General features: G+C 43.5%; 1 protein-coding gene across 12 annotated transcripts in view; it reads left to right on the plus strand.

Moving 5' to 3' along the window:
- The window catches only part of FOXP1 (forkhead box P1), a 499,038-nt gene that overhangs the window by 379,122 nt on the left and 101,470 nt on the right, over nucleotides 1-18,446 (plus strand). The window contains exon 1 of one of the 12 annotated variants that reach the window (XM_044253169.1): nucleotides 14,403-14,426. The exons of the other annotated variants lie outside the window; for them this stretch is intronic. The gene's annotated coding sequence lies outside the window, so the exon portion shown is untranslated. Of the gene's footprint in view, nucleotides 1-14,402; nucleotides 14,427-18,446 lie in introns of those variants that run through there. 12 annotated transcript variants of the gene reach the window in all.

An 18,446-nucleotide genomic window follows, 5' to 3' on the forward strand; every position in this document is an offset into this window, starting at 1 on the left:
ATAAATAACATGCATCCTTACAAATATAAGCTAAAAAGGTTTAATATCACTTCTTATTTGATAATGCTTCCCATGTAATTGATATATTAAATAAACCTAATTAGTTTAATATCTCTTTTTATTGGAAAGAGAACAAATCTTTTGAGAAGTTCCCAGGAGCTGATAGAAAATACCAAAGTTAGTTTGAGCCCAGAAGACTTCGTTTAGAATTTGATGCTGGGGATTCTGCCCGAGCATCAAAAGGTTTGAACATTTGACTAAATAGGAACACAGATCATTATGAAATAATACTAAATTATCTCTTTAACCAGAGTAACAGTAGGGGGCACCAGGGTGGTTGGTTAAGTGTCTGCCTTAGGCATCAGATCATGACTCAGGGTCATCAGATCAAGTCCCATGTCAGACTCCCTGCTCAGTGGGGAGTCTGTTCTCCCTCTTCCTCGGTTACCTCTTTCCCCAACTCATGCTTTCTCTCTCATAAAAAAAATTTTTTTTTCTTAAAATTTTTAAGTAACAGTAGAAGGGGTTAACATAAATACAGAAAATCACATACTTGGGAACAAAACTTAGCTCTCTTCAGAAGACTGGGTTTTCTTAAGTAATCAAAGACCTGATAAAGACAATATGAAGCACACTAAATCGTGTTGTAAGACACAAAATCTTTACTTTTCAGGTAGATAACAAGTAAAAAAAAAACCTTTCTTAGTCTCGTATCAGAAGCAAACCAACAGGGGCAGGTGGGTGGCTCAGCTGGTTAAAGCCCCTGCCTTCGGCTCAGGTCATGATCCCAGGGTCCTGGAATCGAGCCCCGCATCGGGCTCTTTGCTCGGCAGGGAGCCTGCTTCCTCCTCTCTCTCTCTCTCCCTGCCTCTCTGCCTACTTGTGATCTCTATCTGTCAAAATAAATAAAATCTTTAAAAAAAAAAAAAAGCAGACCAACAGTCCAAGAAAACTTTGTTTTATAGTAGATGAAAGACAATTAAGTTTTGCTTTTACAGAAGTACACTTTTGGTATTGTAGTGTGTTTTTAAACCTTTATTATCTCTGGTTGTTTTAATTACATATATTAGAATTCTTTTTTTTTTTTTTTCAAAGATTTATTTTTTTATTTGAGAGAGAGCACAAGTGAGCAGGGGAAGGGGCAGAAAGAGAGACTATCCAAACAGACTCCCTGCTGAGTGTGGAGCCTGATGTGGGGCTCAATCCCATGACCCATGAGATCAGGACTTGAAATCAAGAGTTGGCTACTTAACTGAATGAGCCACCTAGGTACCCCTAGAATTCTTAACAAATAGAATTCTTAATTGCCAGGGAAAACTGAGAGTTATGGGTTGGCAAATAGATAAATATTTCATAATTTCAAGAAGTATATTCTTCCTAATAGTAAATTTTTCAACATAGCAGCAAGGCTCTTTATAAATAGACCCAACTATCCTTAGTTTCTCTGTAAAAGGAAGCAAAAGCACATAAACCTGTGTTCAGTAATTAATGTTCAGTAATTTATCTTATTTGAAATGATCTAGGTAGTCAATAAATATCCATTATTTATTTATTTATTTATTTTAAAGATTTTTATTTATTTATTTGACAGACAGATCACAATTGGCAGAGAGAGAGAGAGGAGGAAGCAGGCTCCCTGCTGAGCAGAGAGCCTGATGCAGGGCTCCATCCGAGGACCCTGGGATCATGACCTGAGCGGAAGGCAGAGGCTTTAACCCACTGAGCCACCCAGGCGCCCCGAGTATCCATTATTTAACTCTGCTCAGTATAACTTTAAAGTTTCAAGTTAACAAGAAGATTTTGGAAACTATTTATTTTTATTTTTTTTTTTATTTTTTATTTATTTGAGAGAGAGAGACAGTGAGAGAGAGAATGAGCGAGGAGAAGGTCAGAGAGCGAAGCAGACTCCCCATGGAGCTGGGAGCCTGATGTGGGACTCGATCCCGGGACTCCAGGATCACGCCCTGAGCCGGAGGCAGTCGTCCAACCAACTGCGCCACCCAGGCGTCCCGGAAACTATTTTTTAAATAGACATACCATAAAGCATAATTATTGTTGAAAAGTTCCTTTTTAAGTTTTATCTTACTTACATGTATATTTAATTCACTTGTTCTTAACAATTATGTTTAGATTAATTATGAGAATTTCATGAGACATTAAACAGCTAACCATCATCTTAAGTTCTTTTCCTCACTGACAAATTCTCTGAGATAACATGAGCTTATTTGAGTTTTAGTGAACCTAGGTAGAATGAAAGTATTATATTTAATGCTGGTAACTCTAAAGACTTGCCTGTTTTAATTAAACCAATGAAGTTACACTAAGTTTGTTTTTTTTTTTTCCTCTTGAAGGTCATCCTAGATCACATGAACTCGAAAAACTTTTGGGTTAGTTACCATACTTTTGAGAGTATACTTGGTTCATATAAACACTTTTTGCCTCTAAGCCAATTAAATAGAGCTCTTTACAAAGTAATTTGACATTATGATCTGGGGGTTGAAAAAATACTGCCCATTTATAACATGCATACATAGACAAAGGTAAAGAGACAGACTCGGAGTTCCTATAGCTTACATTTTAGCTTAGGGGAGAAGACCTGATTCAGCCTCTGAATATCACCTTCCAGTCTGGCTAGATTCTAACCATGAAGTTACCTTAACAAAACAAAAAACTCTCAAATACCTTGTGAGGTTCCAGCTGGAACAAACTGTATTCCTGGCTGTACCGAACACTCCCTTAGACACAAAAGATCTCCCAAAGAGGGTCCAGAAGTTACTACCCTCTCAAGATCCAGAGCCACTCCTGAAGATAGCCAAGGAAAGGAAGAGTCAGACCATCGCCCAGAGAGCCGACAACGGTCGGTTCTGCTAGTGGAGTGCAGCCCACATTTCTGCGGCCAAAGCATGCTCCAACCTGATGGTTGCCAAGCCAAGTTCTGAGGACACAAAGCAAGACAAACAAGAAGGCAGTAGCTGTCCCTAGGAGAGAAAGGATCATAACCAGTGGGTACTTCAAAGCAAATTTACAAGTCACCGTTCTAAGATCTAATTCTTACATATGTTTTTTGCCTGCCAGTATGAACTTTCAGAGGAAGGAACTATGTAAAATTTTACCTTCCTCTCTCAACTGGGTATCCCAGAGGTATAGGAAAGCCGACCCTGGTAAGAATTTTCACCCTTTGTTGGGTCTAGAGAGAGTGGGGTGTCTTAGTAGGTCTAGCCCTAGTCACCAGAAACTATGGAGTAGGAGAAGTGATTTTCTCCTTTACTTCTTATCCTGAATACTTGGCTATGATGCCGCCTTCTCTAGGACACCTTTGTAAGTAGATAAGGTTCAAAGTTCTTCACTCTGGCCTTTGTAATTAAAGATTCTCTTTGGTAAGGTTAATTTGCTTGTTTAGTCTTAGAACAAAATTTTGTTCACCTGAGGTCTCACACTGGACCTAGTCCTGCTGAAGTCCTACCCAGTCTGTCCCCAGACCCAGTCTGATTTCCGAGTTGGACCCAGTCCGGCCCCAGAACCGGTCCAGTTTCTAAGTCAGACCCAGTCTGACTCTGGCTTGTTTCTGGGCCTAGTCTAGAAAAAGAAATGTTCAAATAAAGTCTGACATTCATAATGTAAAAACTGCAGAGGTAGGATCCAGGGTGAACTTAGCTACTTCCTCCAGAGGCTGCGAGAACAGAGCAAGCCCAGGGAGCTCAGCGGGTATTTACGTCTAGTCGTTCATTGCTCCTGGGGATCTTGGGGGTGGGGGGAGGTATCCTTCACATCCCTCCTTTTAGAGCAGAACTGTTAAAAGATAAACTGAGACATATTAAAAATTGTAAGAGTTTATTTGAGTAAAAATCAATTCGAATTGGGTAACATCCAATCTAGCAGATAGAAAGGAGCTCTGAGGAGCTGCAGGAAATTTTATAGGCAGAAGGGAACAGGAACAAGAAACTTAGGGCAAAAAGCGAGGTGCTTTTGCCAAGTTTCTTTCCTTTGCGGGATGACAAGGGTCTGTCAGGCAGATTACTTAACGAGCGCCAACCAGGTGATTCCTGACAGACTGGTATAGGATTCTGTTTCTGAGAGAGCTGAAACTATAGTTAAGTGTCAGTATGGTGCTTTAGAGCTTAGAATAAGCAACTCCATTTGGGGCCTTTTTTATTTTTTTTTTTAACAGATGCTATTATTTAACATGTAGCTAGTTATTTTTTCCTTAGCACTATTTGTTTCTTGGAGCTTATAGTTTAGAGATAGTACAATGTGTGAAACATAATGCAAAAGAAGGAGAGAAAAAAAAAAAAGAAAGAAACCATTAACTCATTCATTCCTTTACTCATTTGTTTATAAATTAATCAAGTATTTGTTCAGGGGCCCTTATGTGCAGGGCACTTTTTTTTGATATTTGATGAGCTCATTCCTCATTTGGTAGAATGCAGAAATTACTGGCATTGACTCTAAATGCTGGATGTGGTTCATCAGAATAGTGGTACTTCGCCCAGTTGAGTTCCCATAGTGGTGACCTTGCTACGTTATGTGGAGCTAGTCTGCTCTCGTGTGTGTGTGTGTGTGTGTGTGTATTTCTGTTGAGGAGGACAATTTGCCTGATGGAGGAATGGCTTTTGGTTTTTGTGTAGACTTGGCTCATTTCTTCTTCTCTAAACTTTCGTGGAAATAGACAGGACCTCGGTTGTCCTTTCTGCCCCATCTTAGTTGAAAAGGAGCAAGAGAGTAGAAGTGAACAAGAGCTGCCTTTGCCCCAACACAGCTAGGCTGCCTTCAGGAAAAGAGCACTAAGACTGGACCCCGTGGTCCAGTGACTGGACCCGTACTACCAAGAGGGGAGTGAGGGGTGCAGGGCCAGTGGAGGTCTGGACGCGGCTGGTTTTGTTAGAGTTCTGCGTCCACTTTTCGGGGATTAGCGTGCGTCCGTGATGCTTTCTACATTTGTCCCTGTTTGGATGTGAATTCTCTTCATGCTTTCGTTCTAACTGCATAATAAGATATCTGTATCTGACCCAATGTTACTTTAAAATGCTTTCATGACCAAAATATCGAATTCCTGAGTCCGTGCTTCTTAACGTTATGCTGGTGGTTCCTACTCCCTGGCAGACTCACCATCCAGAACAGTACAGAGGCATATCACAGGTCTACTCAGTCAAAATCTTGGGGTCAGAAACTTCAGAACCACACAGGGAGAACATGGCAGGATAGGAATAAAGTACCTCAAACTCTGCAGACTTGAGTGTGTGTGTGTGTGTGTGCGTGCCTGTGCGCTTGAGCTAGCTGAGGTCAAGGCTAAGAGAGATCAAGTTAAATATTGGACATGATAGAGATGCAGAACAGAGACCATGCCCAAAACGTGAAGAATGGCAGAGGAAGAATTGAACACATTTGGGGGGATAGGGAGAACAGGTGACGCTGGGAAAGGAGGAAAAGCCTGGTCTCAAAGGAAAGGAGATCCAGGGTGAATTTTAACCCCCAGTCCCGGTAAGGACTTCACAGTTCCCTGGTGCGATGGTTCATGTTCTCCCCCTTGCGAATGCCTGCACCTCCTGTTCCCAGTCGTTGAAACTGCCTTCCCCACACTGCCTGCCCTGCTGCCCGGGACAGAGCGTCAACCTCAGATATGCAGCCTCATCTCTGTCTTCATTTAAAAGTCCCCTTACCCCCAGGCCCAGGAAGGAACCCCTCTTCCCTGCTTTCTGCCCATGCATCTTTTTTCAAATTCAGCAAATGATAACATGATGGCTGGTGGTAGGCCTTGGGCTCTGATAGCACTAACAGGGCTCCATTCCTTGCTTTGGAGAATGTGAATGTTGGCAACTTTGAAAAGAATCCTAAAATCAGCTTATTGGGTCATTATAATTGAGTACAAGCTGAGTAATCTCTAGGGCACGGAATGCTAAGGCTTTCCTTCCCGGAGACAATAGTAGCAACATATTGTAAAATCATAGGATGAAGGTTCCATGAATTAGGTCTCATGTTGGCCAGCCCCCGTGTTCTCAGCACTCGGGGCATACCCCACTGTAGCTGATTCCAGTGTGTCCTTAAGAACTCATTGAACAAACCACCAGACTCCTTTGCACATCCAAGTGAAGAGCTGGCTGCTGGCTCTGGCCCACCTAGTCACCCAGGGATTGATGCAAGGCTGCCATTTTGCCTGCTGGGGAAGACCAAGGGATCTAGGACCTTGTTACCCTGGATTGAAAAAACAGTGACCAGCAACTATCTTCTCCCATTGTTAAGATTAATTGGATATAAGAGTTCTTGCTTAAATCCTGTAGTTAGAATCTATGCACCGAGAAGAATGAGTCTGAGATAGTAAAGAAATCTTTTGCCTTCGGGTATTTCATTATAGCAGAAGGAGGAAATTGAAGGAAAAGCAGTATATAGCAACAATGATAGTAATGAGGGGAAACAGTAGAATGCTTATAGTTTGCCAGGCAGTGACCCGTCCTATGTCATTTAGTCCTTGTTACAACCCTCTGGGAGAAGAACTATGATTGGGGTGTGTGTGTGTGTGTGTGTGTGTGTGTGTGTGTGTGTGTGTGTTTTAGTTTTATGGGGGAGGAAACTGAGGCACATAGAGACTGTAATTTACCAAAAGCACAGTCAGGCAATGGTGCCGTCAGGGCTAGAACACATGGCAGACTCTCTCCAGAACTACCATAATTTTATAATCAGGAACAAAATAAGCCCCAGTACCAGGGTGTTTTATGTTTACATCTAAGATGTTAGGGGAGCTTGGCCATCCTTGAGGCCAGGGTCCCGGGCCACTGCCTGGTACCCACTGATGGGACTGAAGGAGATGAGGGGAAAAGTCTGTGTGTGTGTGTGTGTGTGTGTGTGTGTGTGTGTGTCCTCTCAGCTGTGGAAGCTCCTCCCTGAAGGAGAAGTTAGGAGAACACGTGAACCCCGGGTCCCTCATCCTGCCACACTCGGGCATTTTTGCATGTATATGGTCTGTCAGGCTTGTCACTGTCAGCAAAGGAGGATATCAGAATTTTACCCTTACTATCTCAGGTTCCACTCATGCTGACCAGTCGGTGACCCTTGGGCACAGTTGTTTTCCGAGGAAGTAAAAGTGAAGCAGCCTCTGTTCTTCCAGGCTTAGTGCAGTCCCCAGCCCCCTCTGCTGCTTGGCAGGTAGGGCAAAAGCCGGGTCTGAGAGCCGGTCAACTGCCTCTTCTCCCCCAACTGTCTGTGAGACATCGGTTAAGTAATTGTAACTCTCAGAGCCTAGTTCTTCATCTGTGAAGTGGGTACAGTAATCTTTCCTTCACAAGGTTTCACCGGGGCTATGACTTCGGAGCATCAGAATCAGGACTTTCAAGTTGTTTGCCAAACATTTTTTTTGTTTTCCTTCTCTTTATTCCCTGATTTACCGTAGACACGGTAGTGTCCAGGATTCTTGGCCTCTGAAATCCTATTTATATTTTTTAACTAGTTTTCTCTATGCTTTATATATGACCTTAATTGTAAGCCATAAAGTACCCAAAGCTTAATGCTGTGTTTGTGTAAAGTGTGTGCCTGGTGAAGGACAAGCTATCGATAATGACAGTTGTTCCTGTTACTGTTTCAGAAACCAGGCAGGGTAGCTCCTAGGTTTTTCTCTTTGTGTAGGTGAAGTGTGTAGGCTCAGACAGGTGAAGTGACTTGCCCACAGTTGCACTGTTAATTCATGGTAAAGTCATTAATAGAAGCCTCTGTCAGATCCCAGTGCTCCTGCATCATCTCAGGGTTAGACAGACTGCCTGAGGGCATTTAGGACTAGGAAAAAGTCTGCCTACCTCCTTATGGGCTGGCCGGGTGAGTCCTAGCCCTTGGAACCGTTTGGAAACTGCAGGAGCCTCCAGCGGGTGGGGAGTGGAGACGGACAGTCGCGTACCTTGATGCCTGCTTCCCGTTCCGCTCCAGAGTGGCTCCACGTAGCCCCTCTTCCCAGCCTCCCCGGGGCTGCCCCGGCCCCCGCGAACCAGCCTCCTAACTTTTTCTTTAGAAAAGAAGACAAACCTTTGGATTTTTAGAGGGTCTCTCCGAAAGATAGGGATGTGTGTGTGTGTGTGTGTGTGTGTGTCTAAAATCGGTGCCTGTTAAAGAAAGCAAATCCACGGGGAGCTCCAGGGCTCCAGAAAATGTTTGCCGTGCTGCAGTTTCTCTGCCACACAGTGTGGAAGGCAATTATCTTCGGAGGGGATTCCGCAGCCCGGCGCGGGCTTCCCCGGCGTAAGATTTATTGTCGGCTGGATTGGGTGTTCTTTATAAGAGCATTTACTCGGCATCTAAAGCGCTGTCAAGAGTGCTACTTCCTGAATGCTTTTGAGGTTGCAACTGCTAAGCTTCATTTTCCCGGCTTGGAGATATATTTTTGAAATGGTATGCAGGGATTTGTAAGGCCTCGTGCTTTCCATTGACACTGACAGGAGCTGCACCGTTAAACCCCTGCACACTGCTGCGGAAATTTACCCCCTAATGCCCAGAGCCCTCCCGCAGGCCCGTCTGGCCCGCACGTGCAGAGGGTTCCCCGGCGTGGGGGAGAGGGCATGGGAGCGCGTCCCGTTGTTTTGTGTTTAAGTCATGTCAGCTAATCAGTCTCAAAGTTAACTGTTTGCTTATTTAAACAAAGGAGAGTCAAAAGCTCTTCTTTGGCTTTTCCCCCCTTTCCTTTATGTGGATCTTATGAATGCCAGAGGAAAACTTGAGCTTCGAGTCAGCTAAATATACTGTATCATGAAACCTTAGGGACCACTGAATTGGGAACAGTGGCCCTTTACTGCTAAGAAGGTGTTTTATTGAAAACGTGCCGACAGGCTCTCCCCGGAGAGTGAGCAAAAGAGAAGGCAAGATGCCCGACAGTAATACAGGTTGTTCTCTTAGGCAAGCTAAAATGTAGAGTTTGGCACTTCTGGGCTGTGATCCGGCCGGCAATCGACGAGACGAATGTGCATTTTTACATTAAAAGTGCCATATTTCACCAGCCCTGGCCCCTCCCCCCGTTTTTTAAGTGTCTTAATTTATATATTCCAGTTAACAGTTCATTTCTCTCCAGCTTTGAAAAGTTGTCTTTTGAATAAATGGAGGTAGTCAAAATTTTCCTAATCCTGGCAGGCTTACCAGCAGAGGGCAGGCGTAAAGAAGGTTTTGCTAGGAGGGTGTGTCAACCTAGGGTCACAGGAGGGTGGCGTTGCAGTGGGAGGGAGACCTGTGAGCCTCCTTCAGAGGGCGAGATGCAACACGTTCCCTCTGCCTCTTTCCAGGCCTGCTGCACGCCCCACGTCTCCGGAAAAGCTGACTTTACTAAATAAAGGTGGCCAGTTGCCTTTATCAGATTTTCAGCGATTTCTCCATAATTAAACGTTCAAAAAAATATTCAAATGTCATTTCATGCCCCCAGAGCCATCTATTCTTGTCCCTTCGCTGATCCAGTTCTTGTTACGCTTAAATCCGAGGGTTTGCGTGGGGGTGTGCCAGGAACGCTGTTACTCTTTGGAGAGGAAATACGGACTCACACTTGATGGTTTAACGATTCGTTCTTCCTGATACCCAAAGGACGAAGCTCTTTGAGAAACGCTTTCCTGCCCCCAAACATGTACCTTTTTGAGAACTTTGCACATTTCCATGTAATCTGTTCTCACCTTATGGCAGAAGCCGTCCACTAACACATTTTACATTTTATTAAAACAAGGGATTATAGTTTTATCATAAATGAGAGAGAATAATTTGTTACAGTCCATGAGATGCAGACTTAGGACGGGATGTGGCCATTTTTCTTTCTGCGTAAGATTTTGTTTACTGGTGATTACATATGATTTTGTTTTCTGAGTGTCTTAATATTTAGAACGAGGAAGGTTGGAGGGGGGGTAAATGTTTTCCATAGCTTATTTCCTCATCATGTTCCTAAGTCACCTGAATGTTGACATGTAATTGTGTATATATAAATTAACCGGGAGCACTGGCATTATAAAATGTTACATTAAATGAAGATGGTCCTGACAGTGTAGAAGGTGTCAAAAAGAGAAATTTAAACTCCTATGGAACAGTAGGAATGCATAGTCCTTTCCCCTGGTCACGCAGGCACAGACCAAAAGCAATGTATTGAGGGGCACCTGGGTGGCTCAGTCGGTTAAGCATCTTCCTTCTGCTCGGGTCATGATCTCAGGGTCCTGGGATCGAGCCCATGTCAGGCTCCCTGCTTAGCAGAGTGTCTGCTTGTCTCTCTGTGTCTCCCCCCACCCCACCCCCCCGCTCATGCTTGCTCACACTCTCTGAAATAAAATAAATAAAATCTTAAAAGACATAATGCCCTGTATGGTCAGCATAGACTTAAGCGCGACATAAACGTTATCGACACGGAGCTGACTGCCTTAGCTCCCTGTAGATAGATGATGTATTAATTTATGTTTTTAAGTAAAAACACTTAAATCAAGAAGGAGCTGTGGTTCCTTGGAGACAAGTGCCCAAATCTCAGTATTCGGGCATTGGTGTTACAATTTAGTACCTGTAATTGGCAGCTGGTTGGCGGTCTTTGGAGGCCTCAGAAAGACTAACGCAAGGCTCCCTCTGGAGGGACTCCCTTCCCTGGGCAGGTCATCGAGGCTGCTACTACGGTGAGGGATTCACCATTTTCTCTGTAGCAACAGTCACTCGGTCATGTTTCTTTAAGTTCCTTCATTTCAGAATACCTGTTGGGGTACTCCCCTAAATTAATTGGAAAAGGGAGAGTAAGTGTTAATGCAAGCGTTGTTTGGAAAAAGATGGGCAATTGAATTACCGTCTTGGCCTCTGGTCACACAGTTGATTTTTCAACCCATCAAACTGTTCATCAATTTTTATTTCACTCAGTCTGGCAGATGAACTTTCTGGCAACAGAAGTCGTAGTAGTTACCCATGAGAACCTGGTACCATAACTGACTGTATCTGAGGAGGTCTCCCACTCTCACTGTTGCTGGATATATGGGAGCCGGTGTCCATTCACGTGTCCATTCCTTGGTTATTTTCAAGCAGCTTCTGGCAAGGCAGGACCTCAGCTGGAGCTGAGGACCACGTGGGCCAGGAACCATGGCCGGTGTCTTTTTCCCTGCCATGCAATTTATCAGCATGTAGGAATAATGTACTGACAACACGCTCCTTCTGACTCTTCATTTAATACATCTCTCCATTCAGGGCTCTGAATGGGCAGTAAAACCTTTCACTTTTTCCTGCGTTCAAGGCTAAGGCTCAGCAGAACCAAGTATAATACATGATTTTAGTCCCAGGTGTGTTATTTGGTGGTTAGAGTTTGGTGTGGGATCATAGTAATCTATTCTTAAGTACACAGCCAGCTGCACAATGGACTCATTTAGCAACTGACAGGTTTCTTAATATGTGGTGTTTGAACAAGGGCTGTATCTGTTGTGGGTGTTAGGATGTGGGCATCAAAAATATTTTTAAGTATGGTATTTAGCATTTCCTTCACTCTTCCTTTAACATTAGCTTTTTTACCCCCCAGGTATTCATTTTAAGCTATCATGGCCATTCTTTTTCTGAAAGTTTGTTTCTATATCTGCTTCCCCTTGTGGACCTCAGTGCTTAGTTAGGATTGTTTGATTCTTAGAGGGTGAGAAAAAAAAAAATCACAGTTGGCTTTCTGAACCTTAGTATTGCCCTCTGTGAAGTGGGAATTGCCGTTTCTTTTCAAGTAGGACAATTAAATGAGACCCTGTTTCTAAAGCTCCCACAATACAGATGCTGCTGTTTGAGGGTGAGAGGAATTGTTTTCTGACCTAGCCTTCTCCAAAGCAACCTGGGCCTCTTGGTAATGAATCAGTGATATTAACTGAGTCTTCTAAGTTTTAACCCTAAGTTTTAACATTTTCAATTGTGCTCCAGCAGTGCAAGATTTTAGTTCTCACCGAATCCCAGAAACAGCACAGGTTGACAGGACCACAAGGAAAGGGATCTTGAGAGATTCCCGAATCGAATGAAAATGGCCTGGGCATATACACAGCTTCTCCAGGTTTATCACCGATGCTACATTTCCTTACCTAGAAGTAGTACGTGAGTCACCATGTCATGTTTGGAGAGAGGGTGGGAAGGGCTCCAGGTGGCCTCTGAGTTAGCTTGCTAAATTACTTCCCTCTCCAAACCGTCACACCACCTCCATCCCCTCCCTGACAATCCAAACCATCAGTCCTTTAAACACCACCTCCCCAAGGAGCCTTCCCAGACCTCTCCTGCTCACGCTGATCTCCCCCTTCTCTGTGGTCCCATGGTGCTCAAAGCCACCACTGTGCAATTTAGTGCTTGTGTAACCAGCGCCTTGCGTCACTCTCTAATTATTTTGTGTAAGGCTGTCTCCACAGGCTGGCTCATAAGCGTCTGTAATGTTTGTTGTTTGCTTGTTTGTTTGTTATTTGTTCTGATGCTTCGGAGACTTAGCTGATAAACACTGACCTACAAAGGAGTTAGTCCAACTTGTAAAAGCATGCCTGAGTTTTATGGACGCCTCACCAAGAACTCGTCTTTGAAAAACATGAATTGCCTATACAGAGTTGCACCCCATTTTGTCCACAGACATCATATCTCAAGTTAATTTGAATACCTTTGAAAACAGTCAAGTGTATTCTGAAATGACCATTTCCACTTTCTCACTGTGCATTGGTTGAAGGGAACTTCCTATATTTTTATTTCCTGTTTTTGGGGGCTCTGGCAGCCCCTCCCGGAAGAGTGTCTTGTCTCTTTAAGAGTCAGAAGTCTCCTGATTCCAGGTACATTCTGGCAGATTTAGGGCCCTTCTCCCCAAAAAAGAACACCCTCAGTCCTCCATTGAATATTCATGAGAGGGTGGGGTCACATTTTTTGTGACCTGGAAAATGCCATTAATAAATTTGTTGTCTGACACAAAAACACTTTAGGGTGGAGAGTGACCTGCCATGCACCCATTTAACATCGGATCATAAGTTGACAGTCAACTGAAGCTTTTGTCTCTTTTGCAGCTAGATTGATGGGGGAATTTTCTGCGCCCCCGCTGACCTTATTGAGATTCAGGCATTTGCTTGATTGGAAATGTTATCAATATACTTCCTGGTTTGTAGTTACCTGCATTAAACGCTTCAAATGGAAAAACACGTGCAAGTAAAACTCCTGGTACTGCCCCGTTAGGATTTGTGGTCTTTTTGTTTTTTGTTGTTTTTTTTTTTTTTTTTAATTGAGGGAGAATAGGTAATCCCTGGGGTCACTAGTTTTCCTGTTTTTGAAAAAAATAATAAATAAAAACGTTTGAGTTTTTTTTTTTTTTAAAGTATAGGCCAAGAAGTTTCTCTCTAAATTTAAAGATGATAAATGCTGCCGAAAATGATTGGATTAACCTGGCATTCAGATCTTGCCAGTTGAGCCAACAAAGTTTAGCATATTGGTGACTTTTTTTTTAACACCATACTCAGCTTTAAATAGCATTAAAGAGCAGTGACTATTTCTGATAGAGGTCCTCTTCAAGTGCTTACTGAGAGTAGCTTTTGTTGTTGCTGTTGTTGTATAAATAAAAAAGGAATTTAAAGAATTATTTCTTAGCGAACTTGGAGCAGATGCCTTCTCGAGCAGCTGTCGTTCTAGAGGGGAAGTAGCTCGGTTCAGCGACGAGGCACGTTCGGTTGTTATTTATTTCAAGCCCCGTGTCGGGTTAGTTTTCCTCCGCGCGCACAAGCACGCTTTGGCGAGCCCGACTCTTGGAAAGAAAGGAGGTGGGGAGCGGTTGAGGGGGGGTGAGGTGGGGGGAGGCCGAGGCTGGTGAAACCCTCGTCCTGAAGCGAAAGTTCTCAGCAGAGGCCGTTTTCGAGGAAAGCGCTTCTCTGCGCTGCCTTGGAGCCCCGCATCCCCTTCCGATTCTGAACAGTTGCTCGGAGCAATCGGGGGGTGCGCGGGGCGCGCCGGCTCCCCTCCTCTGCCTCTCGGGGTCCTCCGAAAGGTTGGGACAACTCTTTGTCAGTTTCCAAGACGAACCAAACACGCAACCCAGCCCCAAGCCCCAAACCCGCAGCCCCGGCCGGCGGGAGAGATGCGCGCCGCGCCGGGCTTCCCAGACGTCAGCCGGAGGCAGGTCAAAGGGTTAACAGCAATTAAGAGGAGTTGCTCTAGAGACAAAAGCAGGATTTCGCCGGAGCGTGATTTCACCTGCCGCGCGGAGGGGGCCGGGGCGCGCGGGCGCGGGGAGCGGGCCGCGGAGCCCATTGTGTGGGGCGCGGCGCGGCGCGGCGCGGGGTGTTTAGAGGCGGGTTGTGATTGGTGGAGCAGGGCGGGGCGGGTGGGCGCGGCGCGGCGCGTCTTGTCAGCCCGCGAGCCGGAGCGCCCCTGCGCGCGTGCAGTCCGCCTGCACGCCGAGGCCGCCGGACCCCACGCCCGGCCCGCGCGGGCGCCCCGAGCCGGCTCCGCGCGCCTGGCGGCTACATGGAGAGTGTCAGGTTGGTCCCTATGATTGATCTTTGCCGTTCTGCCCTCCTTCCCCGGGCTCCGCGGTGCCAGCTTCCTGGGGCCTCGCTGGGGAAGGCTGGAGCGCCAGAGGGTTTCCAAGTTGAGTCTTTTTAAAAAATAATAACAACAATTGCTGTTTACCAACTTGGGTGGGAGTTGCGCTCTGGAAGTGGAGGCGGGGGAGGGAGTGAAGAGGTGGGATGAAGGAGCTACAGGCCTGTGGGTCCTGGAGAGAGAGAGGCTTTCCCCTCTTTCTCTCTCTCTCTCTCTCTCTCCCTTTTTTTTTTTTTTTTTTAAATGTTCATGGGTGGGGTGTACTGGAGAGTTGGAGGAAGTCCTGCTTGTGTGTTGCTCTCGCGCTCTCGCTCTCTTTTTCGTTTGCGATTCATTTTCTGCTGGTCTGGCCTTCACGCAGCCACTTTGGTAAAGCCCTCGCCATCACTCCATTCGGGGACGTATCTGGGGTGTGATTTATGTCACTTTCAGAGCGTGTGAAATATACAAGGAGCCTTCCATCTCAGTGTAACCCGTGTGGATGTTTCTTTGCTTCTGATAGTTTTGTTTCTATATCTGTCTAGGCTATTTTCAGCTTAGCTGTTCAAATTCAAGGAGTTCACACACAGCAAAGAGGGGGAGGGGGGAGGAATAAAGCCCCACACCAAAACAGGCCGGCGAACTAAGGGACACTCTGGCAGGTTGGGGAGTCTCTGGCGTCTGGTGCATTACTTTGCCGATTAATTAAGCAGGGAGCAGGGTTTGGGTTAGGACGTGCAGCCGTCTGAAGAATTGCCACGGGGTACTCCAATCTTCCGGGGCTCTGAATGTAACTAACTCAACTGTCAAAACTGCCTGAAAGACGGTCAGTGGAAAGGAGATTTCCCCCGCCCCCCCCCCCCCCCGGAGTCGTGATGGGAAGGAGGGGGCCTTTAGGAAGTAGGTGGTAAAGTTTTAGAGCAAAGTACATATAGACTCTTCCTCTTTGGGATTAACTCCTTCAAGGCCTACCAGTTATAAGGAAAATATAATAATTTTATATTCTTGTCCACACAGACCAAATGTTCTAATCAAGCCAATTTAAAAATGCAAATCACCTAATTTCCATAGATTCCAACATTCTGAAAGTGACACATTTGGGGGAAAAATTAAGCCTGATAACAGGAAATGTGAATCATACTATCAATGACTAATCTGCCTAAGAAAAAAATAAGTTGCATTTATTTTATCATTAGGAAGTCAGTGTTAAAGAAGCCAAAAAAAAAACCATATATATATATATATATATATATATATATATATATATATTTTTTTTTTTTTTTTTTTTTGCTTTAAATCAAGTGAAGTTTTTTATTTTATAAGTGGCCTGGTGTTGCTTTTTTGTTCATTTGTTTGTAAAAGATTTTCTAAGAGGAATGTGTATGTGCAGTCAGAGATGGTTATGTGGTAAAGTGTTCAAGCTAGCATGTCATTGTCAAAGACCTCAAACATGATCCCATTGAGATTCTAGTTTAGGATTTGATGTGTTGCTGTTACTGTTGTTTGAAAGAATGCAAAGCGTTCTTGGATGTTAGGACTTAACACTAAGTAAACCAAATGAAGACAGAAGCACATTCTGAATACCCTTCGCATAAATTGAAAAAATGTCTACTTCTATTTTATGTGATTCTTTGTAGCTGCCTGACACATTTCAGTGAAAAGTGTGTAAAAATGAAACCAAAATACAGACTGCCTATCCAGAGACAGTGGCTGACTTACTCTGGGATGTGATAGAGTTGAACTGAAAACGGATTGGGCTGACACTTGATAATCAAAGTTGATTTATTGTTCATTAGTACTGCATTAGCCCTTTCAGGCAAGACAGTTATTTGTGTAGTGGCCTGTCAAGAGCGAGACTGCAGGCACCTGTCATTTCTAAGGCATGAGATAAGCAACTAAATATTAAGATGATGCAAATAAAAACACATGATCTTTTTTTTTCTTTAAGAAAATGGGTCAGTATCCATACATAAGAAGAAATCTAGAAATTTGTGGGGATTTTTTTGTTGTTGTTCCACACCCCCTCCCCCAGGACTACGCTTAGAATGAAAGCAAGGGGCTTTATATTCTCCTGTTTACCCTAAGAACTTTCTTTCCTACTCCTATGTGCAGTTCAGCTGATAAAAAGTTGGTCAGTTAAGGAAATGAGAAGCCTCACCTGTCAGTTTTTTAATCTGAGTAATTCAGGAAAGGTAGGCTTCCTATTTGTGTTGTGTTTTTAAATAAATTTATTTCATTAAAATGAAACTTTCCTAATCATGGGCTGATGGTATGAAAATGTGATGACATCATAGGTAAGCTATGATAATGTCGGATGGTAATGTCAAGTGCGTTTTCTGCAACATGTTTCACTCTCGATTTTCTTCTTCCCTTCCTGGAAGGGAATGATCTCATGACATACAATAGAAAACAACCCAGGTGTCAAAAGAAAACAAAATTAGTGAACTTTTGTCTGCAGCCATAGAAACGCGGATTAACTCATATTTTTCCAGAGGATGGAATGGAAACATTCTGCATGAGGTTATATAGTGTATTGTCTTCTCTGCATTTTCATTTGACAGGGATTTTAGAGTCTGTGATCTTAATTAAATCTCAACTAGCTGAAATAATGCGTCTAAAGGCATGCAGTGTTGCGTAACCTTGCTCAGTTGGTAAACCATAAATCATCAGAAAGCTTATGATAGGAATGGTTGGTTTGAATTTTTTTGTTGTTGTTTGCAGTTAAATGTACCTTAAAAACAAAACCCTCACCATTGCTGCCTTGTGTTTGCACGCTGTCAGAAGCTATCACTTGAAAGATAAACTCTTTCATGACACTGACCAGTTCTGCAACTTTTCAGACAGCCTCCACACAATTGTAAGATACAGTGAAATTAAAATACAGATTAATTAAAAACAATGAAATTCCAGATTTATCTTGGCTAATGTGGCAGAAGTGTCTTAGAGTTACTATGTTTCTGAGATAATCAGGAGAGAATATTGTGACCAGCTTCTCAGCTTGAGCTAAAATTTGAGTAAAATTTGAATTGGCAAAAAAGAAGGGTGGAGGGATTTATTTTATTATGTGGTTTAGTTGTAGAGGAACATCACTAAAGAGAAACTTAACACTAGGCTCCTGGTAACTGGTCAAATATCCTAGCCAGTTAGAATCCACTTCTGGTAGTTCTTTGACTTATAAGCAAGGGATAAGGCAGCAACAGTTGACTAGAGAAGGTTGGAATAAATAAATACGTAAATTGCATCTGTGTGTGTTACGTGCTAAGCTATGAATTCTTTGCCAAGGAGTAATAATCATTAAGCAGCTATTAACTAGTCCTGGTTTTACAAATTCTACTAGTGCTTGTAAATACCGAGTTATTTACTTTGAGAGTCTTCGAATCAGATGTTTTTAACTACTAAAATTTTTGGAAGCTGTCTACTTATAAAAATTTGAGAACCCTATCTTGTCATATATTGATTTTATATACCTTTGTACATAATATTTCATATGAGGTTGGGAATGATGTTGCTGATGAGCTGTGGACCTTTTGGGGCAGAGAAGGAGTGCAGCTTTATGTATACCTGCATGGCTAGATTTGGGGGTAGTCCTAACTCCCTAAGCTAAATGTGTTTTTGTTTGCTGCAAGGTTTCTTTTCTTGGAAGCAGCATGGTATTTCTGGACATTGGTTTTAGTCATTTCGCAGTGTACAAATACCTTTTTTTTTTTTTTCCTTCTCGTACATGGCAATCTACATTCGGCTTTATTTATTTATTTATTTATTCATTTAAAAAAAAAAAAGAAAATTCAGGTGCCTGTTGGACGATCGTCTGCACACTATAGGGACTTGAATTATCTGGAAAGAGCTAAACTGGGCCTCTACTTTAGGGCTGTAGGAATAGTCTCTGAGTCCCTCTTCCAACCTGGCAGTTTGTTTGAAGAGAAATTAATTTGGAACAAGGAAAAATGAATATTGAACACGTGCATTGTACCTCATTT

The sequence above is a fragment of the Neovison vison genome, chromosome 6 (assembly GCF_020171115.1).
Source record: "Neovison vison isolate M4711 chromosome 6, ASM_NN_V1, whole genome shotgun sequence".
Lineage (NCBI taxonomy): Eukaryota > Metazoa > Chordata > Mammalia > Carnivora > Mustelidae > Neogale > Neogale vison.